Source organism: Biomphalaria glabrata, chromosome 7 (genome assembly GCF_947242115.1).
Source record: "Biomphalaria glabrata chromosome 7, xgBioGlab47.1, whole genome shotgun sequence".
NCBI classification, from domain to species: domain Eukaryota; kingdom Metazoa; phylum Mollusca; class Gastropoda; family Planorbidae; genus Biomphalaria; species Biomphalaria glabrata.
This window is the reverse complement of record NC_074717.1, coordinates 45,043,096-45,055,810: the sequence shown is the minus strand read 5'-3', so window position 1 is coordinate 45,055,810 and position 12,715 is coordinate 45,043,096. Positions and strand designations below refer to the sequence as shown.

Sequence of the window (12,715 nt, the reverse complement as noted above, 5' to 3'; positions counted from 1 at the left end):
TAAATGTTGTTTGTTTACGATTGGTAAATGAGGTCCATTAATGTTCCCACATTTTATTCATGATTCAACTATTACTTTCGGCTTGTCTTTAGCTCATATTCTTGCAGAGTTGGTGGAAAAAGGGGGAAGAACCTAACGTAGACTTAATTTAAACTGCGATCGAAAAGGTTGCCAGGTTTCAGGGACTTGCAATCGTATACAAATTAGAAAATATTTGGTCATTTCCGAGTAGAAGCATCCTGTATCTTATTACATTTAGTTTGTATTTTTTGTTATCAGCTAATTTTTATGCTAATTAACTGGACTATTTCTTATAAAGCGTCGCTGTAGTTGTTTTTGTTTTTTTCATTACATGTAAAACACATTTTTACCAAATATAAGTTTATTCAATTATAGTAGAATAAGACAGAAAATAATCGCAATTGTTATTGTCAAGCAGTTAATGATCCTTTACATTAAACTAAATATTTAAATAAAATGTTAAAATCAGTGGTAGTAGACCAAGTCGTGCGGTTTGCGCGCTGCACTGTCGTTCGGATTTATCGACGGTCGAGGGTTCAAACCCTGCCCGCTCCCATCCCCCGTCGTCCTGCGGGAGGTTTGGACTACGAAGCTTATTGTATTGAACTCTGAAGGAACATCCGAAACATATAAAACATTTTACAACAAAACTTAAAACGGGTTAAAACAAAAAGGGACATATGCCCATAATTTAGAAAAATAAGGTCTTTTCTATTTCTAATTACTATTACTTTGAAAATCTGAAGCAATATTCTTCACATTTCGTGCTCTGGGTTTGGTGGAGCCATCGGGGTCTATGACATTACAGTAGCTAATTAGTTATATACCCATTAGTCTATTCCCCTCAGATCGGCTTTATTATTTTTTACGATCAGACATTTTTTTCTTTGTATCATATCTGGGGTGTAATGCGCCACTTGTAATCATGCCATTCGCCACTTTAGTTTGGCCACCCCTGCTTTAGGCCCTATAGTCCTAGACAGTGGCGTAGCAAGGGTATATGATGCCCGGTGCGGTAGCTCCTCATGATGCCCTAAAAACAATTTGCAAAAAGATTTCCTTTTTTTTCCAAAATAAGATGCATTCATTGTTAGAGTAGTGCTAGTACGCGAAAATTCAATCAGACAAAAAAGATTACAAATAAACCTCAAATGCTTTCTTTCTAAAAAAAAAAAAGTATCAGTATTCGAAAATCATCTGGAAAGTCTTCAGGCCAATCCCCAATGTCATAAGTTCTACAGTATATTATCCTGATTTTTTTTAAACCCCAAAGCTCATGGGAATTGGAACTGAGGTAAAGTTTGATGCTCCTCACAGCCTGATGCCACACGCACGTGACTAGCCAAGCCTCTGATCTCAGACCAGAGGTTGAGTCGCATTGGAAATTTCCACGAGACCTACGGTCTACTTCAAATCACGAGAATCTACAAATCTTTTCTGAAATTATCCCTTTAATAGTCCCAGTTGGGTCATTCTCTATTTCTTAGGAAAGATATAGTTAGCTGTTGTAGAGGGGTACGCCTACATGAAGAGACGAAATGAAGAGCTGCGATTTCATTAGTAAGGCCAGTAGCGGCCTTAGAGGGTGGCAAGTGGGGCAACCGCCCCATGTCCCGCGCATAAGAGGGGCCCCGCGAAAGGAGATTCCCTTTCACCTTCAGTTTCGAAAACCAGGCCAGTTCTCAAAAACTAGGAACTGTTACTCCATATCTGCATCTAGGCTAAACATGGGCTATATGATACTAATTACCATGTAAGCTCTTAACATGACATTTTTGGTTTTGAAAATACCGTTTAGTTTCTGTAAAGACAGCATCTTATGACCTGTCGAGTCTAAGAGGCTATCATTATTTAACAGTTCACCTTGGCTTGAAAAAAACCCACTACTTTGCACAGCGAAAAGCTAGAAAAGTTCCGCGACTAAATCCGTCTGTGACCGTATAAGCAAATATTTAGTGTTAGTTTTATTGTCACTGTTCCGGTTTTCCTCGTAATTAATACTTTCAGTGGGATTAGCAGAAACTATTATTATCTAATTTGTTGATTTTTTTCATGCAAAATGTTTCTGAATCATTAGTTACGTTGAGACTACCTTTCTTCGTATTTTATACTTTAGATTACATACTGTTATAACCTTGCCATGCACACCGCCATCCAAGATAATGCAGAAGGTGCGCACTATTAGATACTAGGCTAAGAAGCTGGGGATTGGCGCGGCGCCTTCGACATTGGGGTCACGGAGGTCACGATTGGAGCGCCGTCTGTGGTTGTGTTGTGGGCAAGTCTTACGGGTGTGATTTTCAAGACGAGACACGTGACAACGATTGCTGCGACGATCTCAACGGGATGTACCGAATTGAAAGGAAAGAGACAATTGAAGAAACAAGAGAAGTCTGTTATGTGCCTGAAGCTTTTGTTTCTTATGTACCTGCAACGAGTACCTCAATGAGCCGGACAGATCAAGACAACGTTGGGTTTGCGTCTAAGACTTGCAGTGGACCTTAAAGACCTCTGCTAATCTGCTGGTGCTCACGAGAGAAATTCGAAGCTCGATAATTGCATCCAGAGAATGGGGTTGCCAAGAAAACCACCAACAAAGCATTTGTAGGCCTACTTCTGCCATTATCATCGACATTGGCATAGACGAATGTCATTCAATCCAGACTAAATCTGAGCAGACAAGAGGAAGACATCTTCAAATTGAACATGAAGAGACCTATCTCCTGGACGTGAGAATGTTAGCTGAGGATGACCGCGGCGCATCGAACTTCATTTGCAACTTGGCTGCACGTGAACTTGCAGCTTCCTTGAGAGGCGTCAGTCGGGAGGATCTGCTGAAACAGCGTGTCCGAATAACGGCTGTGTTGAAGAAAACAGTGCTCGACACTATCTCTTTGTGTGTCAAACGGCCATGTCGTCGTCTCAAGAACAGCCTGGTCAACTGGAGAAAGAGAAAACGGCCGCAGAGAACAATGCAGATGACTTTTCGGGGAATACGCTCCATGCCGTCTGTGGCTCCCACTGATCGACCTCCACCTGAATGGTCAAACCTCCACTGTACTGTTTCTTTTCTGGACGAAAAGTTCCTAGAAGGGGGCAATTGTATAACCTTGCCATGCACACCGCCATCGAAGATAGTGCAGAAGGTGCGCACTATTAGATACTATAGGCTAAGAAGGATGTTGACATTACAAGGGGAGAACGATTTCCGCCAAAGTCTAGAGCTGATGAAGATGATGTGCCCAAGGCAGACGTTATACTGGAGTTGGCAGGTGCAGTGGCAGGTCAGGCAGTTGAGGTGCGACAAAAGAGTGTCTTGGACAGGCTAGACAAGAACTTACAAGGCTTGAAGGAAGATGATGGCCTTTCTATGTATTTTTTGGTGTCCCCGTGTAAATAAACATCTATATCTAGTTGAATTGCCTCCCTTCAGTTATTACAATATCTAGGCCTACTTCAGCTTAGTTAGCACGCTTTGTTGTGAAAGAGAACGTTCTCTATTTCTGTCAGATGGTCTTTGAGAGTTCTAGATCTGGATCTTAGTTTCAAAGCATGTGTTTGATGGATGTTTTAAAAACATTCTGATGTTCTACTCTGTTCTCCAACGTTTTGATGGGCCGTATGTGGCACAGGTTACCGTATTTTGGGCATCTTTGTCCAACGCGGGAATAAAGTAAAGGTTTGCTAAGGGAAAGCACTCTTGAAACATTTGCGGTCTTTACGAACTCCCCAAAAAGTCAAGAGAAGCTCGTAAGATAAAACTAATAAATACCGCTATAATACACTTAAATTTCTTAAACCATAACTGGCATAACTTACAAAAAATAGAAAAACAAAACGTAATTATAGTGTTACTCATATTAGATCTAGATCTATAACCAAATAGGCCTACTCAGAAAGACTCCAAGATAAAGGTAGAGCCTGCTGGTGCTGCCTACTTTACTACTAACTACTACTCATACTACTAGAGACTAGACTAGTAATACTATAGTAAGTAATAGACAGTAATAGTAGTAACTTAAACTACTACTTACTAGATATCTAGATCTACTAATTAGATCTACTAACTAGTTATTATTATTACTATAAATACTAGTACTAGTAGAGGACTAGGCAGGGATTAAAAAATAAAATATTTAAATAATTGATTTACATGCATAACTTAATAACTAGACTAGATCTAGAGCAATTAATTTTTTTTTTTTTGTATTAGCGTGCCGTCTGTAATAAATAGGCCTATATAAGATTAGATGTAGATCTAGATCTATAAAAAATTATATGATTGTATAATCTATTATTATAATAATATAGGCATAGGCCTATATCTAATCTAATCTAGATCTAGATTCTACTTTCTAGTAATTCTAGTGCTAGGGCTAGGCTCAATCTATAAAATAATAGATCTAGATTCTAGAGTAAATGTCTAGAGCTAGATAAGTTTCACGTTTTAAATAGACTCATATGACTGTTGAGTAGATCTTGATTAATTCATTCTTGGCTTTATTTTTTTTTTTATTAATAGTTGTTAGACACCTTATTTATATAGGTTAGTTATTTTAGTTATTTAGCGACGCACCATAGTAGACGCATATTGAACGGGACTAGTGACGTTTGGGATATGTTGGGTTAGAGACCGGAAAATCAGTTAGCGATAGAACACTCCAGGGTAACGACGTGTTTAGTGACAGAGACTTCTACTGTGGCCTTTTTATCAGAATAAATACATGTTGAATAGTTCATCAGAGTTGACTACATCTCTTCACTAGTTAAAAACTGATGTACTTGTTTTGTCTGACTTGTTGGTCAACTACACGTAATACACCCGAACAATTACACCCAAACGATTGCAGAGTAATTGGTTGACTTCAAGACAGCCTGAATAAGCAACATCACAGTGGCGACCCCCGAAGCCCGAAGCCCGAACATCGAACCGGACCTCGAAGCAGAACGTTTACTCAGGTGAGGGTCGTGCACTCGAAGATATAAGATTTCATCGGAGTACGGCTGAACACAGCAGTATCGCAGAGTGACTTTGTTCTAGATCTACATTTTCTTGATCGTACGTTCAACGAGCCGTTAACTCAGGGTGACCTTCGTCAGGACAGTAATCATCGCAACGTCTGGTCTACTTAACCAGTATAGTATCAACGCCTGATCTTCATATGCTGAATCGACCTACAGCCAGAGAAACCGTTCATTCATAACGGGTGAGAGATCGTTAGTGAACCTGTTGGACATATTTTTTCTTCGTCGTAGGAGCCACGTCGAGTATCAAGTTTTACCTCGTCAGTTTCGAGAAGGACAGTTTGCCCGCTGTCAGAAGTATTGTGAGTACTACAAGTTTGGTAGCTAACTAAATCGAAATCGCTCTGTCGTCTTACCCTTGGAGAGATTCTTGTGGAGCAGTTTGCTCATTGAACCGGTTGCTTGCCACGTTTATAACGGTCACTGTGTTTAACCTTTGGAAGGTTAGTAAAGTAATCTTTATCAGTACTGAACATTGATATATCTAGTATTCGTCGGTCTAGACCATACCTAGACTTGTTAGCAGTGAAGTTGTGGAAACAGCTACATCCACTTAATTTCGTTGAAAACCGTTAGTCGTATAACGGAACGTCGTCGGAGGTGACCTTGGTCTCACCTAGTCTACATTGGACAGTTTGGTCTAGTGAAGCAGAGTACAACAGCAAACTTCGTCGTACTACCAGAGTAGCAGCAGAAGCAGTGAACTATTTTAGAAAACCGTTATTCGTCAGCCCAGATCAAGTCATCGTCAAGAAAGTCGTTATTCGTCAGCCCAGATCAAGTCATCGTCAAGAAAGCCGTTATTCGTCAACCCAGATCAAGTCATCGTCAAGAAATTCGTTATTCGTCAGTCGTCCAGATCAAGTTGCCGTCAAGAGACTGTTATTTGTCAGTAGTCATCTACACAAGTCAAGTCATCGCCAGAAGAACCGTTAACCTATTCGTCAGTAACTGTGTACACAAAGTCGTCGGAACTACACATACGGTCATCAACAGTCGTCAAAGAAACTGGAACATTTTGCTGTGGCATATCAGGACATCTGTGGCATTACGTGGGATACTGGTAGCACCGGAGAACAGAGTCAGAACTGGAAGAGAGGCAGTGGAATTTGTTGTGATCTAGCATATTCGGGAGTCCGAACAAAGGGATCTTTCTTATCAAAAGCTAAGTGCCATTTTTCTTATTAGTATATGTTTAGATTGCCCTTAGAAATAGATTTTGTCTAAATTTGGTACGTTAGCCTGAGTAAAATCAGGTGGTGCGCCTTAAAACCCGTCGGGGTAGAAGACGTAATTTAGATGAAAAGCTATATTATACATTTAGGATTGTAATTTGTTTTGTTTGTGTAAACGTCATATCCGTTGTTGCCTGGTTACTTCGTGACGTTATCATTGTGTGCCATATTGTCACATCCCAACCCATAGTGATAGTCTCATTTAATTATTTCATTTGTTTATATTATTTTAAATTATTTATTTTTATTAATTTAATTAGATCTGTATTTTTTTTTCACTTAATGATAGAAAGTGCGGGTAGGATTCTTTCATTGTGAATCAGACTAAAATAATTTTTAGTTTGAGCGGTTAAAATCAAATATGATTTTGCCATGAGAATAATGCCGAAACTGGCTATGTAGTCAAACACTATCGTCTGGCTAAATTTAGATCTGCAAATTGTTGTACATCTCTTTGGTACAATTAAATCATCTAGACTCTAATTTGAAATATTATTAATTGAAAGATGAATGAAGGTAGTACATTCTAGATATATGTATCTTGTTGAAGATATATTTGACATTGTATACACATATTTGTTTCGTATGGTTAAATAGAACCATAATCTACTCTAGATCTAGACTCTAGACAGTCTTTGAATTTACTCTAGACACTTCACTGTGACTTCAGTCATACCAGATTTTAAAATTGATCATAGTTATTCATACTAGATCTAAAAGTCATAGTGCTCTTGATAACTAGATCTAAATGGTAATATTATACATACTATAATATACTAGATTTAAATTTGTGTGTAATACTGGACCTAATATACAGATTTGAATATAACCATAATAACTCAGACTAGATTTATACATTTACTAAATCTATAGATAGAGACATAACATTTAAAAATTTGTATAAAAGTGTGGAAAAACCTAAATATAAAATAAGTTTAAAGTATAGCCATAACCAATATAGGCTAAGTAAAAATATATATAAAATATAAAATACAATGGCTACATCATCATATGTGGACCTTAAGGAGGTTAAGGAAACAGCTATGCAGGATGGAAAGGCCATGGAGTTAAAAGGAAAGGACTTAGCAGCTTATGTACAGCAAGTTGTGAAGGAGGAAACAGAACGTCAAAGACAAGAGATAGAGAGACAAGATAGGATCAGAAAGGAAGAATATGAGAAGCAAAAAGAGGACCGAGAACATGAAGCTAAAATGGAGAAGATGAGATTGGATGCAGCACAAGCCAGAGCCCAAACTGAACAAGGAAATAACACAAATAACTCAAATAATATTACCACACAAAGAGACAACCCTAATTCACAGACATGGCTAAAGAGAAAAATACAAAGTTTTGATGAACAGAAGGATGACATTGGTGATTTTCTGAAAAGATATGAGGCAAAAATGTCTACATTTAATATGCCTGAAGAAGAATGGTCTGAAATACTGATAGACTTTGTTCATGGTCAAGCTCTAACAATATGCCAAAATCATGACCATCATATTGATGATAGCTATCAGGTTTTAAAAAGAGAGTTATTAAATGCCTATGGTCATAATGCTACAACTTTTAGAAAGAAATACTTTGACAATATACCATCATTAGGAATAGAACCCCAAACTACCATTAATATGGAAAAGGATTTTTTCAATAAGTGGGTAAAATTAGAAAAAGTGACAAACTCTTATGAGGGATTAAAAAATTTTATTTTAGTGGACAACTTTGTAAATAAATGTGATCCTCAATTACAATCTTTTATTAGAGAAAGAAACCCAAAAACTATAGATGAAATAACAGAGATAATGAGAGTATACAAAAATGCCTATCCAAATAAACCATTTTCTGATAGGGATAAGAGCAAAGTAGATTTAATAGGATACACCAAAGAAAATGTTGATAGAAATAGAAATAGAAACAGATCAAGTAGTGGAAATAGAAAATATAGTGAAATAACCTGTTTTAAATGTCAAGGAAAGGGTCATATAGCAGCTAACTGTAGAAGAGGGAATAGTAGGTCTGGAAGTAGAAATAGGTACAATGAACAAAATAACAGTAGATATAGGAGTAGAGATAGGAATGACAGGGGAAATTATAGAAATAGGAGTTACAGTAGGGAATACAAAAATAAAGGTACAGATAGGGTATATTTCATGGAAGGAAATAGGAACAATTTTGCAGTGTACCCAGGGTTTGTAGATAGAATTCCGGTGGAATTAATCAGGGATTCAGGTTGTAACACTTTGGCAGTAAAAACTAAATTTGTCAAACCTCATTGGTATAAAGGGTTTACTAAGAAAGTAGAATTAGCAGATGGCACTGTAAGGGAATTTAAAGCTATAAGGGTATACATTGAAACTCCATTTTTCACTGGTTATTGTGATGGCATTGCAATACCAGAAATGAGATATGATATGTTAGTAGGAAACATAAAAGGAGTTAAAGAATGTTCAAGAAAAGAATTAGAAGACTGGCAAAACAAATACAAAAACATAAGACAAAATCATGAAAACATAGAAACACAAAATATAACAAGTATGGTAATAACAAGATCAATGGATAAAAAAGATGAGAAACAGGAAAATACAATAAATGTAATTAGTAATGATAAAGAAAAAGAAACCAGTAATGTAATACAAATAGAAAATACAAATGTTAAGGAAATAGAGATAGAAAATGAAACACAAAATAGTCTTGAAACACAAATATCTCAAAGTGAAAAAGAAACAACACCCACATTTGCATTAGAACAAATGAATGATAATATTATTGGGAAAATTTATTCAAGAATATCAGATAAAAACAATAATAATCCAATGGAGAAATTTTGTATAGAGAATAAAATATTATTTAGACAAACAAGTAATGATAACAAGAAAATAAAACAACTTGTCTTACCACAGAAATATTGGAAAGATGTTTTAATCATGACACATGATAATAATTTAGCAGCACATAGGGGAGTAAAGAAATGTTATAGGAATTTGTCAAAACAAGTATTTTGGCCCAAAATGAAAGCAACAATCAACAAATACATAAACTCATGTGACATATGTCAAAAGAGATCTAACAAAAGCTTAGTGAATAAAGCACCTATTCAAGAAATGGATGAACCTACAGCACCATTTCAGAAAGTATCTATTGATTTAATAGGTCCTTTAATTCAAACTGAAAATAATAACAAATACATTCTAACAGTAATAGACATGTTTAGTAGATATCCAGAGGCAATTCCATTATCAAATACAAGTGCAGAGAATATCATTAATGCCATAACTCAAAAAGTAATTACAAGACATGGTATACCTAAAATTATATTGAGTGATCAGGGATCTCAGTTTAAGTCAGAACAATTTAAGAAATGGACTAAACAATACAATATACAACACATATACTCTTCGGTTTATCACCCGGAGAGTAATGGTTTATGTGAACGATATGGTGGTTCATTAAAAAGATCACTAACAAAGATAATTCAGAATAATCAGAACAAGTGGGATCATTACATTAACTATGTACTATTTGCTCATAGAAACAACATCCATGAAGCAACACAATTTTCACCATATGAAATAATACATGGAAGAAAACCCAGAGATGAATTAGATGTTTTTAAAGAAAATCTAATAGACAATGAGAATAAATTAAATAATGACAGTGAAACAACAATCACAACAGAATTGAAAGAAATATGGACTCAAGCATATAACAACAATAAGAAATACAAACAAAGTGCTCATGAGAATCTAAATAAGAAAAGACAATTGAAAACACTAGAAGTAGGAAACAGTGTATTAATATTGATAAATGACCTGAAAAATAAAATTGGTAAACAATGGAAAGGTCCATTTAAGGTGATAAAACAAACTAGTGATGTGAATTATCAAATTGAAATAAATGGGAAAATTAAAACATATCACATAAATAATTTGAAACTGTATCATGATAGAGAAGATGAGTTGATACAAAACATTCAGGAGGAAATAGAAAATAAATTTTCAGAAAGAGAAGAATGCTTGATGATAATAACAAATGAAAATCATAATGAAAATGATATTAAGGAAATACCTGTAATAGAAACAAAAGAGAATCAAACTTGGCAAAAGATTAATCTTAATAATTTAACTAAGGAAAAGTCAAAAGATATAACTAAAATAATACAGGAATACAAAGAAATTTTTTCCAGCATACCAGGAAAAACTAATATTATTAAACATGACATTAAAGTAACAGACCCAAAACCTATCAAGCTTAAGCCATATAGAATACCGCTACATTTACAAGACAAAGTAAAGAAAGAAATAGACAATTTACTAGAATCAGGTATAATTGAACCATCAACATCTCCGTATGCTTCACCAATTGTGATAGCCAAAAAGAAGAATGGAGATATAAGGTTATGTATTGATTATAGGAAACTTAACAACATCACAGAATTTGACCCATATCCAATGCCAAATATAGAGGATATTTTACATAAATTAAATGGAGCAAAATTTTTTACTAAATTGGATTTAACTAAAGGTTATTGGCAAATACCTTTAACAAAAAATGCAAAACCTTACACAGCATTTGTGACACCATATGGTATTTTTCAATGGAATTATATGAGTTTTGGATTAGTAAATGCACCTGCCACATTTAATAGAATGATGAACATGATAATTGGAAACAAAGAAAATGTTATTTGCTATTTGGATGACATATGTATTTTTAATAATAGTTGGGAGGAACATTTGGTAGATGTAAAAGAAGTATTCAAAATAATAAAAGAAAGTGGACTTACAATTCAAGCAGAAAAAGTAGAAATAGGATTGGAGGAAATAATTTTCTTAGGACATAAAGTAAATAACAACATGATTAGCCCTATTGAAGATAACATAAAGAAAGTACTTAATATTGAAATACCTACAACAAAAAGACAAATTAAAAGCATATTAGGAATAGTAAATTATTACAGAAAGTTTATAAAGAACTTAGCAGAAATAGTGAATCCACTAAATGACTTACTTAAAAAAGGAAAACCTCAAAAAGTAGTTTGTAATGAGGAATGTGTGAAAGCTATTGACAGAATTAAAGATGTTTTTAGTCATGAACTAATATTAAGACTACCTGATAAAGACAAAATATTTTATGTCACAACTGATGCATCTGGTAATGCTATTGGTGGTTGTCTAATGCAGAACTATGATAACTTACATCCTATATTATATGTAAGCAGAAAATTGTCAGAGGCAGAAAAAAAATATAGTGTCATTGAAAGAGAAGCCTTAGCTGTAATATGGGTAATTACTAAGCTAGAGAGTTATCTAATAGGAAGGAAATTCATATTATTAACTGATCATAAACCTATTCAGTATATACAGCAAAAGAGCATGAAAAACAGTCGTGTTTATAGATGGTTCTTAGCACTACAGGAGTATAAATTTGAAGTGAAAGCTATTAGTGGATCTGTGAATATTGTAGCTGATCTATTGTCTAGAATGACATTGAAATGAAATAAGTTTGTAAACAAACTATGATTATATTGATGATGATTATGATTATATATATATATTAATATATTGGCACAATTTACATGTTATGGAAAAGGGAGATAAGTAAATTTGATGTTAAGCATTTAAAAGTAAGTATGGATATTTTTTTTTTGTGTGAATCATTTCATATATCATTGACGAAAGTTAGTTCTATGGAAAAGGGTGAGTATAAAAGAAAAATGGACAAAAGCGTATAAAAGGGTGGTAAGAAAAAAAAAATTTATTGAATGTGTAAATAAAGTTTATAATTGTTTTTTTGAAATATTGTATTTTATCAGATTACTGCCAGTGAAGAACATTTGTAATGTAGGACATGCCCATAAGATGCCACATTTTCCTCCATGATGAACTGTGTACCAATGAAGATGATTCTGGAATGTTATGAACTGTTATGAACATTGACATGAATATGAGGAACTGTCAAGATGAAGATGTCAAGATGAAGAGATCAAGATTTTATGTTTGTGGTCTTCCCCTTAAATTGAAAATGCCCTTGTAAGACTTGACAGTAGTGAAAAAATATTGACATATTTTTTTTTCAAGGGGGGGAGGAATCTGTTAGACACCTTATTTATATAGGTTAGTTATTTTAGTTATTTAGCGACGCACCATAGTAGACGCATATTGAACGGGACTAGTGACGTTTGGGATATGTTGGGTTAGAGACCGGAAAATCAGTTAGCGATAGAACACTCCAGGGTAACGACGTGTTTAGTGACAGAGACTTCTACTGTGGCCTTTTTATCAGAATAAATACATGTTGAATAGTTCATCAGAGTTGACTACATCTCTTCACTAGTTAAAAACTGATGTACTTGTTTTGTCTGACTTGTTGGTCAACTACACGTAATACACCCGAACAATTACACCCAAACGATTGCAGAGTAATTGGTTGACTTC

General features: G+C 34.9%; 1 long non-coding RNA gene across 1 annotated transcript; it reads left to right on the top strand.

The window, feature by feature from the left end:
• Nucleotides 1-4,547: 4,547 nt before the first annotated feature.
• Nucleotides 4,548-12,585, top strand: LOC129927393 (uncharacterized). Its single transcript, XR_008779007.1, has 2 exons — nucleotides 4,548-6,797; nucleotides 12,094-12,585. It is a non-coding gene; the product is annotated as an uncharacterized LOC129927393 (long non-coding RNA).
• The last annotated feature ends 130 nt before the right edge of the window (nucleotides 12,586-12,715 follow it).